Genomic DNA, 14,318 nt, shown 5'->3' with positions numbered 1-14,318 from the left:
AAACAATGATTATGCTAACAATGGTTAGCAAGGGTGCTTGGAATGAAGCCTTTGCCAATTCAAAAAAGATTCTGAATAGATTTAACTGGCACTATATTGAGCATCGCAGTGCAAACTTCAGCGAGCAAAAGCTAAACTTATGCTGTACAGCCAATATTAAAGCAACTGCAAATTAATTCTGATGACCAAATTTTATTTGTCACAATGGGATACTTGAGCGTTCAAGGTGCTTGGCTTCGCAGCGGTTTTTTTAACAAGCGAGATTTTACCGAGAATTTTTCTATGAGTGGATGCACAAGTTTTCATGTAACCCTACCCTGCCAACCTTGATGAGCGAGCGCAATGCGGCTGCATGCTTAGAAGTTAGAAGTCCAAGCCACAGGACATTAATTAGATATATTTAGTTCACTGTAGCATCAGTTTCAGCTTCCGCAACCACAGCTCCCACGGGACAGTGGCACTTGCCTCGGCGATGAGAGTTTTAGTCAGTTATGGTAATCACTTCAACTGCGAAAAAAAAGCCACAACACCATTTGGGATTAAAGGCTCAAAGCACTTCATCAACGATTCGAAGGGAGTGTAGTTTTGCACCGAAGGAACAATTGGGCACTGCAGACGTGGTTAACTATAGCATAAAGTCACTAAAAAATTTAGAAAGGAAAAACATTCTGCATGGAACTACGAGCAGTATTTTACCGAAATCTGGTCATGCAGAGAGATACACTGAAATTTGGAAGGTTTTACCCAAGACGTCACTTCAGTTTGTTTGTGGCTTTCAATGCCGTACTAAAGTAACCGCATAAGCTCGTGCAAGGGCCACACCCGTGTATGGGGCGCACCGCATCTTGGACCACATAACTGAGAATAAAAATACTATTTTTCTTTCAATTATAATTCTTGTATGGGCTGCACCTTCAAAACTCACACCCGAATTAAAAAAAAACCTGTGACCCTTACAAGAGTTCAGACGGTATGAATCCTCACTTCTTCGGTGTTACAGTGCTCACCTGAAGCAAGATTCTTCTATCAATTTTTATCAATTTCATGACATGCTTTTGTGAGTTGTTGGTCGTTTTAATCAATGCGGTCATCATATACACACTGCTTCATCATTAACTACAATAGACCAATCGCAATTTTGGGTGTATAAGTGAAACGTAGGAGGAATTCGCACAAACGCTTGGAATGATTACTCCCAGCTGACACAGTGAACCTGATTTCAGGAGCAGCCTGCGACAGCCTTTGAGCGATTTGATTTGTCAGCTGTACAAAACACACTCAGTGCATAGGTTCAATGCACACTCTACTAAAATCAGAAGATATGAAAGACAGCAGCAACATTTCATTCACTTTGTTCAGTGCTTAACTATGTGCTGGCAAAAGACTGTCTCCCTACATTAACACATTCTATTGTCAATGAAGCGACTGACCAGTGCAGTACTCACCAACTGGCCAACAGTGATTGCTCTGCCTACACTGTCACCTCCTCTGTGCTTTTCTATCCCCTGCACACAACAAAATAAACACTGTACTGCACAACTACAAAAAGGGCTGGACATTACAGAATCTCCATGGGGTCACACAGCAGTGGAACGAGCAAATAAAAATTCCAGTTTCAGCACTGGACGAACAGAAGCAAGAACTAAATACTGCATGGTGAACCAAAGAATAGCTCATTTCTCTGCTTACCTATGGCTCCGTAAGCAGGCATTACTCACTACACAAATATCGGTCCACAATATAAGCGTGCCTGACGTGCACAATTTATGCCAGGAAACAAAGAGCTAAGCTGAAAATCGGCTAATGGGAATCTCCTGGTTTATTATGGTGGGATGTTACTGTTTTCAAGCTACCAAGTGGGTCCCCACTGACTGTTGTGGAAGTGAGAGCACAGGCTGATAACACAGTCAGAACAATTTATACAGCAAAACAAGAACAATGCAAAGCCCCAGAAGCAACCTCAAGCTAAGGCACACCACTAGGGCTGACAACGGGTGTTGCTTGGTGTTGAAAGTTCTCCCATAACACGCTTAACTCCACTTGCTTAATAGAGGAAACACGCATGTGTAATGCTCCCAGAGATCCCAAGGTAGCCTTCCAGCCGAGAAAGTGGGGAGCGCCTAATGAGGACTGTCCATAGTGTTCAACACACCACGCCGGATCGCAAGCTGTCAACAATCATCAGTAATGTCACTCACAAAGTTTCTTCCTCAGAAATGACCAGTTGTCACGGGTATTGCATTAACTTTTTCGGCCTCGATCTCTGTAGTCATAAGTGCCACGTCTTCTCAACTCGACCGCGCACCACTTCAGAATCTACATTATATTTTCGCCTTCTCCTCCTGTCACCCGTTCTCCTCACGAACACCTCTTCACTGGTGCATTTTAATTTTTGTGTCGTCTTCAGGGACAGCTCAGTGGTTTCATTCGGTTTGCTGTTTGTTGAGATGATCATAATAAAGCACAAACTGGCTTTGTGCTGGGATCTACTGGTCCCAGAAGCCTACTGATTTTCTATGGCCCTGTTTATGTGGTAATACTGCACTTTAATTAACAAGGTTTCAGCTAAATCTCTTGGTTTCTGCCCGTTAAAAAGTGCAATACAGCGCTAAAATGGTGTATTATTACTATTAACAGCCGTGGGTCATTAATTCACCATTAACAGACGTGCGACATTAATTCGCCATTAACTCCCGTGGAATCATGATGACCGACTATATAAGCCCAAGCCCATGGTATTGGTTTGAATGCGAGTGTGTAAGTCCCACATACAAGTTTTATTGTAACGCTTTTGCTGCTGCTCTTTACTGGTGCACAATGAATGGGACTTTCAGCTGCGTTCTCGCCATAGGAAGGTCGGCATGGTACTCAGGCTGACTAGCATTTTAGCATAGGTTCCTTAAACTTTTTCGTGGGCTATAACATTTAGAAACTGTTACTGTATAGTTATCACTTCTCAGAAAGGTTATAAAACAAATGGATGTTATACGAATGGTTTATCTGAAGAAATGCTTGATTTTCGGTGCTACCAGGCCAGCTACTCGTCACGATATAAGAATAGCGCAAAAGGAACACGCGGGACGGAAAGTAAACGACGGAGACAAGCGTGTTTCTTTTGCGCTATTGTTACATCATGAACATTATCCAATTTGCCCATCTTTCGGCTTTGCTTAATGTTATCAGCTACTGGTCCCAAAAGCTACAAGGAATGGTATTTTGTGTTGTAAAACATTCATTTCCAAACGTTTTAGGGGCTTTAGGCCCCTCGCCTAAGCGACGACCAGGTCGTCATGGCTCCTGGCGGTGTCGTCGTCCAGTTGGACGACCTTTGTCTAAGTCTCTGGATCGGAGGTGAGTAGGAGAGCCTCCCATTGGTCAAGCAACGTTATATTTTCCCTCCAGGGGGGCAAGAGGGCATTTCCAAAGAATATGATTCAGATCTGCTTTCTCGTTACATCGCTTGCACTCATTTGAATACTGTCCCGTCTACACATAGCCGGGTTCGCGAAAACAATTTGAAGATAGAGCCAAGAGGTAGTCTATGATTTATTAGCCGGGAGTACTTAGCTCTATTGAGTCTGCAATGTTGTGTGGTCCTCTGTGAGAAACAAGACGATCCCTGTCTGCGAAGCCCGCAGTATGACCACTGGCTCGGAAAGGGAGACCTCGAGCCACTTCATGAGCTGCTTTATTTCCAGCCAGGGATGCGTGTGCAGGCGTCCAGACTACGTGCATTTTGCGGTAATTCGTTGCGGTACCACAAATTTTGTTTGTCAGTGGGGGAGACTCTCACCCTGGCAAAGTTCATCACTACAACCTTAGAGTCAGTGACTATTATTGTTCCCCAATGCCCGCGATTGCGAGCTCGACGACGGCTTCTTCCGCACTTTCGGGACTGCCCGACGTTATAGAGGCGCCGACTCGAAGTTGTGTTTTGGCACTAGCTGCCGCTATCACCATTCTCTCCTTCCTGCAACTAGCTGCGTCTACGAAGGCCTAGTTTTCTATCGAATAGTTTTTGTAACGCCTGCAGAGGACTTCAGCCCGTTTCTCTCTGAAATCCTTGATGTGGACGGGATGCTAGTTTTTAGGTATTCGCGGGATCATTAGCCTATCATCCGCTCTGTGGCCTCGCTGACTCTCGGTAGTTTATTCCTAGGCGCGCTAGGATCTACCTCTGTGACGCCTCCTGACAGCTTTTCTTACTGCAAGATTTGTGCACCTCCTACAATTTCATCCAGGGTGTTGTGGAGACCTAGTTATAGTAGTTTCATGGTGGGGACCTCAGTGGGTAAACCCACAGTCTGCTGGATGCTTCTGTGGATGACCCCTTCGAGCTTGGTCGTCTCAGCCGCCTTGAGATTAAGGAAGAGAGCTACGTAAGCGATCCTGCTTATTACGAAGGCCTGAACAAATTCCATTAGGTTACGAATGGGATAATAAATCTTTCGAACAGGTACTGTTGAGAATCCCATTCGACATTTTCACCAAGGATGGTTATTACAAGCAAGTGCCTGCTCATTCACAGGAACTAGACAACACTATCCAAGCTGCACGTTTCCAGCAATCTGCATGATCCTGCATTTCGCCTATTTCAATGCAAGAACAGTTGGCGGCTGCCCCTACATGGTATAAACTAGAATTCACCACCTTCGCCTGCATCATAACGCACGTGCACTCTGTGCCGGCCAGCTTACCATCCTGAATATGGTGTGAGATCGTGAACTCCTCTGGTTGGCCTCTGTGCTAGCAAAATGCCGCACACCTGCAAAACATGCACTTTTTGAGCATGGGTTCGTTTTGCATGCCCGTGCTAACTACAGTTGAGGCCCTCCAATACAGCTGACAAAGGAAGAGGGATAGACGCATGCAAGCAAACGGGGATGTACAATTTGTTCAAGCCCAAAGCCATAACATGCACCCTTGCCTTCAAGAAGATTACAGAGGTATACTTGCACCACAGAAGCTAAATTAGGGCTGTCCGTGATATTATGAAACTCCCATCAGTGTTTTCTATTAGTACCAAAACAATGCCAGGAATTAAGGACCATTCAACTGGTGTTTATCAAGAATATTAAGACTGAAAGCATGTTTATACCAGCAAGTCACGGAGGTCAAATGGCCGGTTTTAGTCAATTAATTACAATGGCAGATCTCGAAATATAAGTCGCTAGCGACTTATTTGAGGAAGGCTTTAGCAAACTGAGTTTTTGACAACAATATATCACAACACTCTTCAGACGGTCAGCAGAGCTTCACGAAATGACAAAACACCCAATCATGCTTATATCTCCCTTTGCACAATAGCTGCCTACAGGGGGACCTGAACATACTGTTCGAAAGGAAATCTCTAAAAGCATTCTGTGAGGCGAGAACTGTAGAATGCTTTATGCATTTTTCTTGTGTTTTGGGCTTGGAAGGAGTGCACATCAAGGTTGCTTTCATCTCGTAACATTGTTCTTTATTTCCAGCACGTAGGTGGTGAAAGAAAGTTGAAATTCTCAGTTAGCTTGCACAGTGCACTCATGCTAGTTACCGTTTTCTATAATACAACATTTTGGGCGAGTTGGTTACATACATTCATTATTACAGCGCAAAGACGGCACAGAACAAGAAGGGGACACAACAGCGCTGACTGTCAACTAAGATTTATTCGAGACCAGCAGGGTTTTTATACCACCTGGCGATCAGAACAGGAAAACAAACATACAAGACTAGCTGTAGGCACGCGCAAGGGTACAGTAACGGCGGTTATCCGGCACGTGTCAGATTTCACAACCAAGATACTTCATCTCTTTCTGGGACAATGCCACTGATGGTGCGCTTATGCACTCGTCCTGCAGTCTTATAATCATAGCAGCTTCTATTATTTCTCTTGTTAATGTGTCTCGGTGTTTCCCTATGACACTGCATTGCCTATACATCGGTTTACATTTATCGTTGCTGTCATCTTCTGCGCTGCAGTCCCTGCAATGTCTGGCTACGTGGCCTGTGGTAGCCACACGTGCGACATTGTCACTGTGCTCTTTTAGCCTTTTGTTGAGACAGCGGCCAGTCTGCCCGATGTATTTTTTTCCCACAGGACATGGGCAGTGAATACACCACACCTTCTTTACATGGTACAAATTGATCCCCGTGTTTAACTTTACACCTGCGCGTTTCGTTAGTCGTGCAGTTAACTTTTTTGCACAAGCTGGAAAGCTTTTCCGGCGCTGAAAATACTACGTCAACGCCTGCCCTACTTCCAATTTTTCGGAGGTTGTGCGACACCTGATGGAGATAAGGCAAAACAACAACCTTTCTTTTTTCCCTTTGCCTAACCGGTTCGCTAGTGTGGCGAGGTCTCAGGTTTTTTAGCTGCTTTTCTGCCACTGACACTAGTACATCGGACGGATAACCAGCCACCGTAAGGCGATCAACTTGTTTCGCAAAGCTTAGTTCCATACTATGCTGGCAACACTTCTTTAAAACATTATTAAACACAGAATGAATAATGGCCCTTTTTACAAGTTTCGAATGAGCTGATGCATATGGCAGGATGGGTTTTTTTGCTCGAGGCTCGTACGACCAACACACATGGGACGGAGTGAAATGAAGGGCGAGATCTAAGAACCTGATAGAATCAGTAACTGGGGTTTCATGTGTTAAAACCAGTGGTTTAAGACACTCTGTGAACACTGAATGAATCTTTAAGAACTGCTGCTCAAAACTGAGGTTGTCATTCTGTACTAACACAAAGTAATCGTCAACAAATCTAAAAATGCGGCACACACCGAGCCCTTCCAAACGATCTTGCAGTGTTTTGTCACGCAAGGCCAAAAACATGATATGTACATATGTGCAAGGGGATATGTACATTCAGAAAGACGGGATATGTATTGGTTCGTGCCTAGCCCCGGTTCTTAGCGATATGTTTTTGGCCTTGCGTGACAAAACACTGCAAGATCGTTTGGAAGGGCTCGGTGTGTGCCGCATTTTTAGATTTGTTGACGATTACTTTGTGTTAGTACAGAATGACAACCTCAGTTTTGAGCAGCAGTTCTTAAAGATTCATTCAGTGTTCACAGAGTGTCTTAAACCACTGGTTTTAACACATGAAACCCCAGTTACTGATTCTATCTGGTTCTTAGATCTCGCCCTTCATTTCACTCCGTCCCATGTGTGTTGGTCGTACGAGCCTCGAGCAAAAAAACCCATCCTGTCATATGCATCAGCTCATTCGAAACTTGTAAAAAGGGCCATTATTCATTCTGTGTTTAATAATGTTTTAAAGAAGTGTTGCCAGCATAGTATGGAACTAAGCTTTGCGAAACAAGTTGATCGCCTTACGGTGGCTGGTTATCCGTCCGATGTACTAGTGTCAGTGGCAGAAAAGCAGCTAAAAAACCTGAGACCTCGCCACACTAGCGAACCGGTTAGGCAAAGGGAGAAAAGAAAGGTTGTTGTTTTGCCTTATCTCCATCAGGTGTCGCACAACCTCCGAAAAATTGGAAGTAGGGCAGGCGTTGACGTAGTATTTTCAGCGCCGGAAAAGCTTTCCAGCTTGTGCAAAAAAGTTAACTGCACGACTAACGAAACGCGCAGGTGTAAAGTTAAACACGGGGATCAATTTGTACCATGTAAAGAAGGTGTGGTGTATTCACTGCCCATGTCCTGTGGGAAAAAATACATCGGGCAGACTGGCCGCTGTCTCAACAAAAGGCTAAAAGAGCACAGTGACAATGTCGCACGTGTGGCTACCACAGGCCACGTAGCCAAACATTGCAGGGACTGCAGCGCAGAAGATGACAGCAACGATAAATGTAAACCGATGTATAGGCAATGCAGTGTCATAGGGAAACACCGAGACACATTAACAAGAGAAATAATAGAAGCTGCTATGATTATAAGACTGCAGGACGAGTGCATAAGCGCACCATCAGTGGCATTGTCCCAGAAAGAGATGAAGTATCTTGATTGTGAAATCTGACACGTGCCGGATAACCGCCGTTACTGTACCCTTGCGCGTGCCTACAGCTAGTCTTGTATGTTTGTTTTCCTGTTCTGATCGCCCGGTGGTATAAAAACCCTGCTGGTCTCGAATAAATCTTAGTTGACAGTCAGCGCTGTTGTGTCCCCTTCTTGTTCTGTGCCGTCTTTGCGCTGTAATAATGAACCGTTTTCTAGTCGAGCGTCTTTTTTTCAGTCATGCACAAAGTCTTCAGCTGGTCCACCACTGGCTGCTAGCCTACGAGACCATATTAAGTGTTGAATTTTTTACCAGACAAAGAAGACGCATAACCAAAAAGAGAAGTACACAGAACAAGGGCAGGACATTCAACCGAAAATTTTATTCAAACCAGACCACTCCATGCTGTACCCATGCATGCGCCAAGGCAGCACTGGAACTAGACATCATTAAAAAACAAATTCCTTAGCTAGGAGAGGAAGAGATGGGGAAGTAATACACGCATCGCCGTGTTTTGCTATACGGAAGGCCTCCTATATTTCACGTGCCTTGCTTGTTTTTTTTTCATTTCCAACGATGGAAACTTCAGGAAAGCGTGGGGAACATTTCATTCATCTGCTACAAAGAAATGCAAGATTACCGTCCTCTCCAGCGCTAACCTCACCTCGGTGCTTATAGAGCCGCTCGTTGATGCAGTCGCCCGTTTGTCCTACGTTAATTTACCGCACATCAGTGGAATCTTATAGATTAGAGCCGTTTCACATTTTACAAAGATATTTTTATATTTTGTAGTGCAGCCTTTTTTCTCCCAGGTGTAGTCCTAGCGCAGAGACTCGAAAGTTTAGCTGGAGCCGGAAAACCAAATTAACTCCTTGGCACCTGGCAACATATTTTATGTTGTTCAACACTTGGTGCAAATAGGGCACAATTTGGATTCTCTTCCTGTTAACATCAGGACCTTTATTTTATTTCCTGGCGTCCTCATTCATCTCCTTTAATAATGCTTCCGCTACCGCTCTTGTCATTCCCAACGGAAAGCCCGCATCTGACAAACATTTGGCCTGCGTTGGGGCACTGAGTGACACGGTGTGGCAGCAGCTTTTTTCAGAGCATTTTGAAAGCAGGCCTTAGCAATACCCATCTTAACTAGCTTCGAGTGGTTATAATCATAAAGCAAGAATCCTTTTTTTTTGTCCAAGGTGAGTATATCCAGCACACAAGGCTTTCTCCTGAAAAAGTTGGTAACAAGTCAAGAAACCGAATACAGTTGTGCGTCACTAGTTCATGAGTAAATTTTAAATAGAACGATGGAAGCCTAAAACTTCTGCGATTTTTTGTTTGCCTTGTGGTAGCTGTCATTTAGTCCATAGTTTAAAGTAACTAAAAAGTCGTCATTGTACGTGACAATTCGCACAATATGCGTGCTGTCGAAACAGCTGAAAGCGAACAGTGAAACATCGCTAAAATATGTTGGAATGCACTGGGGCAACACATGAGCCTGTGCAAGTTCCTTTCTTTTGGACATAAAAACCCTCATTAAATTCAACAAGAGTCGAAGTAAAGTATATTGCAAGGATTCCAAAAACTTTCGTTTTTGATTCCTCATCAAGTTTGAAAGGCCAATTCACTTGCTTCTTTAATAAGTTCTCTTACCGCATGGAACAGTTTGTCGTGAAGGAACCAAGAAAATAGTTCCGCTATGTCCACTGAAAAGGCTGTCTTTGCCCCTACAAGTTCCTGTTGGAGCACTTCAATGAGAGCAGCAGAGTTCCTAATACCGAATGTGTCTTCTGGGATAAGGCTGGCGTTGAAGGTAGAGTGCCACTACCTGTTGCCACGAGCCTTCTTCATTAACAATGTCCCTCAATGGCACCGCAGGCTTGTGCGTCTCTGCCGAGAAGGAGACCTTCAAGGAACTGTCCAAGCACTTGTTCATGAAATTTCACAGGTGGTCTAGACTCAGTTCTTCAAGTAGCCAGAATGTTGCGGACCTGGCTTTCGTGTTGGCTAAGACGCACTAGCGTTCCCGTTGAGGGTCATTGTTACGGAAAAGGCTCGTGGCAAAAGGTGGTGGGACACTATTTTCCATGCCTTTAAGATGGCCTAATCTCAGAAGACCCATTCGGTATTATGAACTTTGCTGTTCTCATCGAAGTACTCGCACAAGACCTTGTAGGAGCAAAGACAGCGCTTTAAGTTAACACAGAGGAACCTTTCTACTCGATTCCTCATGACAAACTGTTCCATGTAGGGAGAGAACTCAATGAAGATGGTTTATTGGGGTTTAACGTCCCAAAGTGACTCAGGCTATGAGGGACGCCGTAGTGATGGGCTCCGGACATTTCGATCACTTGGGGTTCTTTAACGTGCACTGACACCGCACAGTACACAAGCTTCTAGAATTTTGTCTCCATCAAAATTCAGCCGCCTCAGCGGGGATCGAACCCGCGTCTTTCAGGCGAGCAGCCGAGCACTGGAACCACTGAGCCACCGCGGCGGGGGAGAACTGAATGAAAAGTGAGCTGAATTCACCTTTAAAACGCGGTACGGAATCAAAAGTGAGAGTTTTGCGGAGCTCCTTGCCATGTACCTTATTTCGACTCTTGTTGAGTTTTACTGAAGGCTGTGAAGCTGATATAGTGCTGGGAACCGAAACGTGGTTGCACCCTGATATCGACAATAGCGAACTTTGCTTGTCTCGTAACTTCTCTGTGTTTAGGAAAGACAGGTGTACCTCACGTGGTGGTGGAATTTTAAATGCCGTGAAAACTATTTTCCAAGCCACCTTGCTAGACAGCCCATCATGTATTGAAATCTTGTGGATTGCATTTTGACAGCGTGATTTTGTTACTTGCATCATCGGTGCTTGCTACCGTCCGCCGGATTCACCTGCTGAGTTCCTTAGGGACCTCAATGAATCATTGAGTTTTATACACGACAAATATCCGACCTCAGAAACAATCCTTGCCGGCGATTTCAACTACCCAGGTACAAATTGGCGGACGTACACATCTGAAGGCACTGCAAGGAAAAGTGAATGTAAAGAATTCCTTTGTTTGATTTCCCAGTTCAGTTTGTCACAGATTGTTTCTGCTCCGACACGTGGCGACTCGGTCCTAGGTCTTGTATTGACAACGCAACCTGAACAAATGACTGTGAATGTTTTGGAATGTGTCAGTGATCACAATGCTCTTCACTGCGAATACACATTAGAAAAAAAAGAAGCCGGAAATTCCTAGGAAAACTATTTACAATTACGCACGGGCGAATGTTGAGGGATTGGTTAGTGAACTGTCATTGTTCAGTGAGCAGTTCCTGGAATCAATATCAAGCCGCTGTCCAAATGACAACTGGAATATTCTAAGCGCTAAACTGAAAAAATTAAAAGAAAGACACATTCCAAAAATCACGCTCACAACGTCATCACAGAGTGTATGGTTCACTTCCAACGTCAAACGATGCATCAGGAAAAAAGAGCGCCTTTACACTAAGGCAAAACGTCCGACATCTGAGGATGATTGGAATAAATACCGTGCGCAGTCGAGAATATGCCAAGCAGAAATTAAGAAAGCCAAAGATAAATTTTTTAATCATGACATATCAACTTTGCTTAAAACCAATACTCAAAAGTTTTGGAAAGTAGTCAATCCTAAGCCTCCTTCATCTAGTCTGATAACAATAGTAAAAGACGGTGATTTTATTCAGCCGTTTGAGGTTGCCACCGAATTCAAGCTATTTTTTAGCTCGGTGTTTACTAACGAAACACCACTTCCCACAGGTTTTAATGCTGTGAGTATAAACGCGGTCATGAATGACATCCTAATTACGCACGAAGGCATTGAGCAAGCTATTGATCGTTTGCCGAGTAATTCAGCCCCCGGACCCGATGACATATGCCCAAAACTGCTCAAGTTAACGAAATCAGTGATAGCTTCCATACTCGTCCCAATTTTTCAGCAGTCCATTGATACAGGAATTGTGCCCGATGCTTGGAAAATCGCACGCATTATACCTATATTTAAATCTGGAGATTCTTCTGGCCTTTCAAATTACAGGCCCATCTCATTAATAAGCATACCATGCAAAATTCTGGAACATATCATATCATCAACAATAATGAACTACCTCAGTCAGCAGAACTTTTTTTTTTGTCAACCAACATGGATTCTTGCATGGCCGTTCCTACGAGTCAGAGTTATTTGAGCTCGTGGCCGACCTGCATGACGCTGTACATCATTTAATGAGGATTGATGCCATATTCATTGATTTTGCAAAAGCGTTCGACAAAGTTGCTCATAATCGTCTTATATTTAAACTTAGAAATCTTAACATAAACAGCAATGTCTTGAACTGGATTGTTAACTTTTTAACTAACAGACAGCAGTTCGTGTCTGCCAATGAATTTTGCTCCGCACTAACCCATGTAAAGTGTGGTGTGCCCCAAGGCTCGGTGCTCGGGCCGATCCTCTTCCTTATTTACATCAACGACATAAGCAGCAACCTCACTTCTACAATTAGGCTATTTGCGGACTAATGTGTTATTTACAGAAAGATTACTGACCCTCATGACACTAATGCTTTGCAATCAGATCTTGATGAAATAGCTAAGTGGTGCGAACAATGGCATATGGAAATAAACGTTTCGAAAACGAAACTTGTAACATTTACGACGGCTAGAGTCACTGAACCCATCTTTTATTCTATCGGTAACATGGCCATTGAAAAAGTTCCTGCAATCAAATACCTAGGTGTCTACATTTCTTCTGATTTAACATGACACCAACACATTGAATATATAACCACTAAAGCATACAAAACCCTGGGTTTCATTAGGCGTAGCTTGTACTTTGCAAATCAGGCGACCAAACTTTTAGCATACACAACTTTAGTCAGATCACAACTAGAATATGCCGCTTTCATCTGGAACCCACATCAAGCTTATCTTGCGGATAAACTGGAATCACTTCAAAATAAGGCTGCTAGGTTTATCACAAGGAAATACGCGCGCTACTCCAGCATCACAGATATTAAATCATCTCTAAATTTATGCTCTCTCGGAAAGCGAACACTTGTCACCCTGCTATGTCACTTTCACAAGATCTATCACAATCACTCGCCATTCACATATTCTCCTATCAAACCAGCACATCGCATTTTCCCCCGATTAGACCACTGCTTCAAAGTGCAACCCTAGATAGCTCACAATGAACTTATGCGTCATTCGCCATTGTTCCTTGCCATCTATCACTGGAATAAACTACCTGCAGAAATCATTTCCGAAAACAATTACGACGCATTTCTTAACAAACTGAAGAGCTTACTCTTTGCTGGCGCTAATGGAATATTATCAGAAGTGTATTCTTTTTTAGATTGTCTTGAACAATGTGGTCCACGTGTGTGCGTGTTTTCAAATACTTTATTTATCCTGTTGTCTTTCCTATTTATCTGAGCACATGTTTGTTTATGCTTTGTGATATTTTTCACTGTGTTATGTAATACGATTGCTTTGTTTTTCTTTAACCCCCTATGTAATGCCTGTAAAGGACCTTTAAGGTATGTGAATAAAAAAAAAAGAGTTTTTACATCGTAAACAAACGGATTTCATAAGCTCATGTGTTGCCGTAGTGTTTCCAGCATAACTTTAGCACTTTGACCGTTCGCTTTCGAGCTGTTTAGCCGACTCGCACGTTGTGCGAATTGGCAGGTACAATGACTACTTTTTAGTGATTTTAAACTCTAGACCAAATGACAGTTACCATAAGGCACATGAAAAAATCGTGGACGTCTTTAGGCTCTCCTCATTATGTTTAAAATTTACTCGAAGTAGTCACACACAACTGCACTCTATTCCTTGACTTCTTACCAACATTTTCAGAAGAAAGCCTTGTGTGCTGGATGTACTCACCCAGGACAAAAAAGGGACTCTTACTTTTTGATTCTAACGACTAGAAGCTAGTTAAGAGGGGTATTACTAAAGCCTCCTTTAAAATGCTGTGAAAAAAGCTGCTGCCACACCGTGTCACTCCGTGTCACTCAACGCAGGCGAAATGTTTGTCAGATGCGGGCTTTCCGTTGGGAATGACAAGAGCGGTATCGGAAGCATTATTAAAGGAGATGAATGACGACGCCAAGAAGGAAAAGAGAGGTCCTGATGACTACGGCAAGAGAATCAAAGTTGTGCCTTATTTGCACAATAGAGTTAATGTGGTTTTTCGGCTCCAGTCAAACTTTCGAATCTATGCGCTAGGACTACACCAGGAAGAAAAAACAACGCTGGACTGCTAAACATAAAAATATGTTGTAAAATGTGAAACACCTTCAATCTTTATTATTCCAATGACTTGCAGTAAATGCTACATGGCGCAAACGG

Source organism: Amblyomma mixtum, chromosome 3 (assembly GCF_055824585.1).
Source record: "Amblyomma mixtum isolate Tamu chromosome 3, ASM5582458v1, whole genome shotgun sequence".
Classification (NCBI taxonomy): Eukaryota; Metazoa; Arthropoda; class Arachnida; order Ixodida; family Ixodidae; genus Amblyomma; species Amblyomma mixtum.
This window is presented reverse-complemented; position numbering follows the sequence as displayed.